General features: G+C 38.2%; 1 pseudogene; it reads right to left on the reverse strand.

Moving 5' to 3' along the window:
• Positions 1 to 1156: 1156 nt before the first annotated feature.
• LOC149994581 (cyclin-G1 pseudogene) lies at positions 1157 to 2071 on the reverse strand (annotated as a pseudogene).
• Positions 2072 to 8652: the final 6581 nt, after the last annotated feature.

Here is an 8652-nt window from a genome sequence, read left to right on the forward strand (position 1 = left end):
GGTTAATTCTACCAACTCAAAACTAACACAGATGTAATCAAAATATTGAAATGTATCAGGCTTTTGGGAAAACTGAAGTTACCCACAAAACATTATTTATAGAACTATGAGATATACTGTAGTTCTTTGGTTTATTTTCCAGTACATATTTAGCCATAACATGATGTCAAAATTGGGCATGGTCATCCTGGAAGGACTCAGGCTACACACCGCACTGAGTAGCCATTCATGACATTTTAACACTAGATTTCCTTTTATTCACTGACATATAAAATCCTGAACATTACCTCACAATGTCATGATTATGAAGACACATATTTACTTAAGACTTTCTGTTTGCACAGTAGGGGAAATTACTGAAAGTATATTCCCTTCTTTTTAAACAAAATTTTAAATTAGAAGCAATGGCAGTTTCATAAAAAGTTCTTAGTAAAAACTTCTGGAGTGTTTAATCAGCAAGTTTTCAGAGTGATGTTAATTTATTTTGAGTCACTAATGCAATACTAATTTTATCAATGGGACTATATTGAAACACATTTTGTATAAATTTTTTTTCTGGACACAAAAATCACCAGTTTTCTAGAAAAAAATGTTAAAGGTAAATCAATATGCCAAAATTACTAGGTGTGTAGTTTTGCTTTATATAAAGTGCCCTCAAATTTAAGTGTAAGTCACATATAGCAATAAAGTCCACATATCTGGATAATCTATTATTTGCATACCAGTGCTAAGAAGCCACTTTCACTGGTTAAAATAGTGACCCAGACTATGTATTAAAAGTGCATTTGTGAAATGTTGGTTTTAATATAAACATCATCATTCAAAATTTAAGTTAAGTAGGTTTCCATTTTTAATACCACCTAAACAGACTGACACAAATAGAAAGTTAGATCAATGTTAGGAACAAAGACTCACACTCTACCTTCCCAGACTTGTCATTAACATTTCACATTATGTTTTTGGCTTTGTTTGTATGCCTCAGATGAATTCAAATTTAAGTGTATTTCCACTACAGCGTAATGTTAATTAGGCAGTTTTCCCAAACCTGAGAACATCAATGCTATTCTAGTTGTGACATTTTGAGGATGCGCAGCTTAGATCCACTATAACGTTACAGAATTCATACTTCCTTCAGGCTTGTGGAGAGTGGCTTCAAAAGAGTTCTCGTTGCTGTAATAATCCTATTAAGGAACCGTTTCAGGAATTGTTGTCAGGTGGGTTATTCTGTAGTAACTATGCTTCAACTGCTGTGCAGTTCACCCAGAAACAATGCATTTCAACTTCTGAACATTTGGCTTGGAACACTTGTTTGATGAATATTCAGTTAAACACTTGGATACGAGCTCTTGCCATAAAGTCAAATCTCTGCCATTTATCTTGGAATGTTTCTAAGACAGTCCATGTCTTCCATTAACTCTACACACTTCTGTGCTTGGATCTCCAGTGCAATGACGGACAGTACCAACACAGACGGCTTTGCTTTAGAAAATATGATCCTGCAGTGGCATGCCTTAAGTTGAGCTTCTAACCTTTCAAAATTAAGGCTGTTCCTCCTTTCAGATGGTAAGTTCTCTTGAATCAGTGAATAATAGAGTTGTAGAAATTGAAAGGCAGTAGTAGCTTTGACTTTCCAACAAACCTTCTCCAACACAATCTTTTCCATTTTCATGAGGTCAGAAACTGTAAACCTATACTGGCTTATTCAGATCAAGTCACTTGCCAACGGGACATTCCTTTCCTCTTCTATTGATTTTACAGCCAGGTAGAAGCAGCTTAGTCCAACACACCCCAGGTGCTTGGGCTGTACCTTCATTTTGGACAGGAGTATGTCCAGTAAATTCACAGCTAGAGAAAATGTCTCTGTATCAAAGCCAAAGAACTGAGTTAGACTAAGAAGATCTTTTACTTCAAAGTCCCTCACTCTTGCAGTCATCCTGAGGCCATTATCGTGTGCAGACTCAATCTGTCTCAAGCCACAGAACTTTGGCTGACATTTCTGCTCCTGTTCCAACAGGGCATTCAGCTGGTGTAGCAGTTTCTGAGAATCAATTGTGGTGAGTATCTCTATCATCTTCGTTATGAACGTGGCCCCTTCGCTGTAATCACCCTCCCTGGGCCTGCTCTCACCTCAGCCCACGATATCAGATCCGAGAGGCCTATGAGGTGAACGGACTCGTGGGCAAGAGAGGAGAGGCCCGGGGAGGGGGAGCTGTCCTGGGTGGAGGTCTCTTCAGTGCCGCTCAGACGACACCAACCTCCCCCGGGTCAGCTCGGAGCCGAAGGCCTGATGTTGATTTTTTCACTTCCTTCTCTTCTTATATTAATTAGGATTGTCCCGTAGGGAAGAACTATTCATTCTCTCCCATTTCATTATATATTCAATTATTTCTTTATGGAATCATGGGTTTTTTGTTGGTTTTTTTTGTGAGGTAAATCCAATGTATCATTATTTTGATGCTCAAATTGACCTAGCTTTGCCCGTTGGCATTTCCTTCAAGTTAGTTTCCTTGACCTTTTGACATGTCCCCAACCATTTTTGAGCACTTTATTCCCCCCCACTTTTTTTTTTGCAGTTTAAGGTGTTGCAGATTCACCTTGTTTTACTTAGCCCAGCCTTGAATCAACTACTTCTTTAAGGAGTCCTAGTTCCTTTTATTTGGAAATGACATTTGGAAACCAAGATCTGGGCATGAAGTATACTCAGTGCTACTGGGATATCTGTTACTCCTAGGCCCTCACCATAGATTTAGCTGGGAAATACATGTATGTATACTAACACACACAGATGTACACATACTTCTGTTTCTGCCTCTGTCTTTTTATATATTAAAACTATGAGTTTATATTGATATCCTGATTCTGGCCCTGTTCCACAAGGTTTTGAGGCGGGTTGTCTCCAATGCCCCAGCTCGGTGGAAACTCTCTGTCCAGCAAAGGTTTCAGGATCAAAATTACCCAGATACTGTCTGTTGTCTTGGAGGAGGAGAGGTGGCAGATCTCTCTAGTGGAGAAGAAGCCTGAATATTCCCTCCTAGTCCCTTTTATTGAGGAAGGGATTCAGGAGATACAAGGTCAAGATTCACAAATCATAAATTAGCTTTAGACACTTCTGACGGTTAGTGATTACAGATATCAATGTAAAGAACACAATGACCAATCTGTGTCAGGGTTTGTTAAATATCCTGGCATCATACTGACATCATGTGCAAGGCTTCATACATTTTTGCTACACAGTTTATAACTAACTAAGTGATAACAAAAGCAGAGCAAGCTTCAAAGCATAATATGCATTCTTTAAATTTAATTCCCATGGGAATCCTCTGAGTGGCCTTTGAGTCATGCCTACCTCTGGCCTTCCTAGTTTTCCAGCTACAGTTCTCAAAACCAGACAGAGCAGTCCTCTACAGGGTTTATTGCAGCCTTCCTCATTTCCTTATTTGTAGTTTCATTTTTTGACAGTGAGAAATAATATATTTACCTGTTTGCTCAATTTTAATGTTTACATAAAGTAATTTCAGGATTTCTAATCTATTTTTCTGTAAGAAACAAATTTACTAACTAGTTTACATTATTATTATTATTTTGTCTTTAATTTTACAGTATTCACTCAGAATGCTGTTTTTCAAAGTTACTTAGGTTAGTTATTTTTACGTTCATTGTGTTTTATTTTTGGTTCCTATCATATGCTGTTTGGTTTTATTTTTTAATTTTTTTGGCCTCTGAAACATTACTGTGCTATAAAAAATAAAATCAGAGCCCTTTAAGAATATAGCCTCAAAAATGTGTTTCTTGCTTCTCATCCTTACTATCCTGTTTCCTTTTTGTACTTCTTTGTACCCCTTTCTTACCTACCCCTTGTAGATTACACAGTCTCTTTATTTTTAGGTTTGCCCTTTTTCTTTCTCTTGCACAAATGAGCAGAAATACATGTAGTTTCTTGTGTCTTCTTGTATGCTACATGAAAAATAGCATACCATAGATACTCTTTGCATATTGCTTTTATACTTAATTATATCTATAGGAACTCACTTCATATTAGTTAACAGGGAGCTTTCTCATTTTTTACCAGCTGCAAAACACTCCTGTATGTGGATGTTATCATAACTTATTCCATCACTCTAATATGTGGACATTTAGGTTGCTTGCAACTTTTTACAATTACAAATAATGCCACAATCATTAACCTTGTATATAGATATTTTTTGTGTTGTTGAGGCTGTATTTCAGGGCAGATTACTAAGTGTGGATTGCTGAGTAAGTGCATATGTAATTTTATCAGAAATTGCTAAATTTCCCTCCAGAAACTTTGTACCAGTTTGATTTCTATGTTACTTTTCCATTGCTGCTATAACAAAATGCCACAATGTTAGTAGCTAAAACAACAGAAGTTTATTACCTTTTAGCTGTGTGATCCAGAAGTCAGAAATGAGTTTTACAAGGTTGAAATCAAGATGTTAACAGCCTGCCTTCCTCCTGAAGGCCCTTTGGGAGAAACTGTTTCCTTATCTTTTAAGAATTTTCTTTAGAGCCTTTACCAATTCTTTTATTTTCAATTTTGTAGAATTTCTTTGTTTGAAATGTAGAGTTTATAGCAGTATAGAGTTGAGTTTTGCTTTTTGAACCAATCTGAATATCATTTCAATTTAATAAGTGAATGTCCAATTGTATTTCTGATGTATTTGGGATTAATTCTGTATATGGTTTTATGTTATGTATTTTTTATTTTATAGTTTTTAAAAGAAACTTTTACTTGTCTTCTTAGCCTTTTTTTGTCATTTAATACTTTACTTTTCATAATAATTAGAAAAAATTTCCTTTTATCTTGTGTTTACCTTCATGATTATACTCCTCTGTTGATGTAGACAGAATTTTTCTTTCTGTTACCCAATGGGTGAGCTTTAAAAACTAGCCTTTGATTTTTACCTGTTACAGATGAGTAGGCTTATTTTACTCTCCTCATTATCTCCCCAAATTTAGTTATGTTTATAGTTTTTACATTGTCAAGGTATATTATATTTACACGCTATTCTATCACATTTATCCCAATGTTCCATTTAGTCTTAGTTTTGTAGTGAAGTATATGAAGTATTTTCTCCTAGTTCTTCTGCCAAAATTTTTCTAGACATCTCTTGATTGGCTAAGGTTTGTCCCCTGGCAATTTCATCAAAAAGGACTTGTGCGGACTTCCAGCCAAGATGGAGGCATAGACTGACATGCTCTGTCTCCCTCTACAACTAAGAAGGATTACAGCTAATGCAAAAATAAAAATAATAAGAAGTTCCTGAAAATAAAGCTACATGGAAGTCCAATGTATGAAGTCATAAACAAATGGTGCTCATCTGGATGGGTAGGAAGTAAGAGCCCGCGGCTGAGAAAGATCGAACTGTGCTGGAGGCAGCAGCCGCAGTGGCGAACAGCAGGACCTGGTGAGCAGACGCCTGTGTTTGAGGGGAGGAGAGAGGTGCCTGGGGGGCACCACAGCTGCAGACCGAATCCTTTGGCTCACAATTTCAACAGCGAAGAGGGCAGACCCCGTTTGGAGGCGGCCCTGTTCGCCAGTGGAGAGTAACAGTGGGAATCCATCTTGGACCCCCGCCCCCACGCAAAGCACCACAGGGTGGTGAGAAAGGTCGCCAGGTTGTGACGAGCACACGGGGCTCTACCCAATACAGCATAGGAGGTGTGACAGCGCCCCGCCCAAGAGGGAAAGATAAACAAAACGGTCAGAATGGCAGAATTAATGATTGAAATACCAATCACACAGCTAATGAAAAAACAAATAAAAACCTTGACCGAGGGACAAATAGCAAATCTTTTGGAAGCTCAGTTTAGAGCCATAGTTGTAAGACAGCTTACAGACTTAACAGTGGGGCTGAATCAAGACTGAGAAGGAATAGAGGCTAGCCCTGCTGAAATGAACAAAAATACATACAAGACAAGTGATGAGGAAGGGAAAGCCATGGATCAAATCAACAAATCGGAACATAGGGAGGGAACAAACAGTAAACCAGTGCAGAAAGAGGAAACAAAGAGTGAGGAATATGACGAGAGGCTCAGAAACCTCTGGGACAGCTATAAGAGAACAAACATTGGGATTATCGAATTGCCAGAGGGTAAAGAAGAAGAATTAGAAATAGAAAAATTATGTGAAAAAATAATGAAGCAGAACTTCCCTATCTTGGGGAAGGAGGTGAACTTACAGGTCCAAGAAGCACAGAGTTCTGGATTGACTGGACCCAGGAAGGACTACACCAAGACACATTATCATCAAAATGTCAAAAATTAAAGATATAGAGAGAATGTTAAAAGCAGCAAGAGAGAAGAGAAGAATCATGTATAAAGGGGCCCCAGTTAGACTACCAGCAGATTTCTCAAAGGAGACTTTACAGGCAAGAAGGGACTGGCAAGAAATATTCAAAATAATGAAAATCAAAAACCTACAACCATGATTACTCTATCCAGTGAAGCGCTCATTCAAGATAGAAGGGCAGGGAAAGTGTTTCCAGGACAAAGTAAGACTGAAGGAGTTTGTTAGGTCCAAACCACTGTTATATGACATGTTAAAGGGACTTGTTTAGAAGAAGGAGGATCAGGACAATGAACATTAAAATGAAAACTGTATTACAACAACCAACAGCAGAAGCTAGGGAACTGTGGCAAGGGCAAACTAAGTAGGCATCGAGAAGGGAAAAAGAATTATAGGTAAGGGGAGCATATTGAGGGGAGGTGAGCGGGGAGGGGGAGGGGGGAAAGAAAGGGAGATGATGCAGGAATTGGAGAGCATAGTGGGAGGGAGTGGAGTGGACAGGAAGATGTTGAAAAGAAATATATGCAAGACCAATGGGCATGGACTAAGGGGGGGAGACAACTGGAGGGAGGGGGGAACAGGCAGGAAGGAAATTGGGACAACTGTGACAACATAATCAATAATAAAAAAATTAAAAAAAAAGATTTGTGCAAACAATGTCCTCCCAAGTTCTACTTTGTTTATAATTGACCATTCTTTTAAAAAAATAAACTGTATACTACCGGTGTTAAATGTTTTTATGAAAAAGTTTGATGTCAGAATAAGGTTTTTCCTTCATGTATAGTAGCTTTATAATTTTCTGATCTCCCAGATGGTTCTTTTAAAGTCGTTTTATTAAGGCGTGTCTCACTCTTGACCATTTTGGGTCACTTTTTCCTGGTACAAGTGTTCTTTTTCAGAATGAAGAGTCTAGTTTTTTATTATAGGAAATATTTTTTAATTGATAAATTTAAAAATAAAGGAATGTTGGGACAGCTGTAACTGAACAACGATAAAAAATAATTTAAAAATATAAGAAAGTATAGAAAACAATATGCCTAGAATTGACCATTGTTAACATTTTTATATATTTTTTAAACATTTTATTTATTTATTTTTAGAGAGAGGGGAAGGGAGAAAAAGAGGGAGAGAAACATGAATGTATGGTTGCCTCTCTTTCACCTCCAACTAGGGACCTGGCCCTCAACCCAGGCATGCGACCTGACTGGGAATCAAACCGGCGACACCTTTGGTTCTCAGGCTGGCTTTCTATCCACTGAGCCACACCAGCCAGGGCTATTTTTAAAGTATATTTTATTGATTGTATTGTTACAATAGTTCCAATTTTTCCCCTTTGCTACCCTCCACCCAGCACCCCCCTCAGCAATTCCCCCCCAAATCCATGCCCATGGTTAGTACATACAAGCTCTCCTGCTTCACCCTTTCATATATTCTTCTTATTTTTTTAAATAAATAAATGATTAATTATTTTAATAATAAAAAATAACAATCCCTCCTTCTCAGATATTAAGACCCTTTATAATCTTATAAAGGACAATGGGCGAAGGTCTCGAGCTCCTCTAGCTCCTTCAAACTGGACATGGTCGTTGTCCTACCTATCCTTGGGTCCAGAAATCCCTAATAAGAGTGGAGGTTGGAGGGGAAGGGAGCCTTCCCACATGGGGAAGGATCATGCAGAATCCAGGTCAGCTGGCTGTCCCCAGACAACAGTGTGCTTGGTTTAACAGGCTGGCATCCTTGTTGTATTCTGGGCACAACAGATTTGGTAAAAGGGTTAAAAGACATCATTCACTTCATAACTACTAGGTGACAAAAGGCAGGGATTAATTTTTCAATGTCCCACATTAGAAGAAAAAAAAAGGGTTTCTTTGGAGGAAGGTGAGCCAGGCACATCTCACCTGTCCAAAACCCTTTTGCTCATTTTACTTAGTTTGGGCTGAGGGAAATATTTTAGGTTTCCCCCCTCTCAGACCTCTGGGCCCTTTCTGTCCAAGCCATTAGGGTAGAAAAGAGAAACCAGTTTTAAAGTGAATCCCACAGACCACCCCATTCTTCACCAACCCAGCCACTTAGTTCAGCCAAACCGTTGAGTCTCAGGAGGCAGCACTGAAGACAGGATTAAGTGAGGCCTATACATACAGACAATCACTCAGGTAATGAGATCATAGGGTTATGCCCTTTGAAAACAGAAAACACATGTTAATTTATGCAATATAACCCACAAACAAATCTCTAAATCTGTAAGACTGTCTTATTAAAAAGACATCCAGTTGCAAGGCATTTGACATTCTTCTTGCCTGTAAATTAAATATCTTTGATGATACCACATAGTTTAACTTTCAAGT

This window comes from Furipterus horrens, unplaced genomic scaffold, assembly GCF_987537825.1.
Source record: "Furipterus horrens unplaced genomic scaffold, mFurHor1.1.pri manual_scaffold_13, whole genome shotgun sequence".
NCBI lineage: Eukaryota > Metazoa > Chordata > Mammalia > Chiroptera > Furipteridae > Furipterus > Furipterus horrens.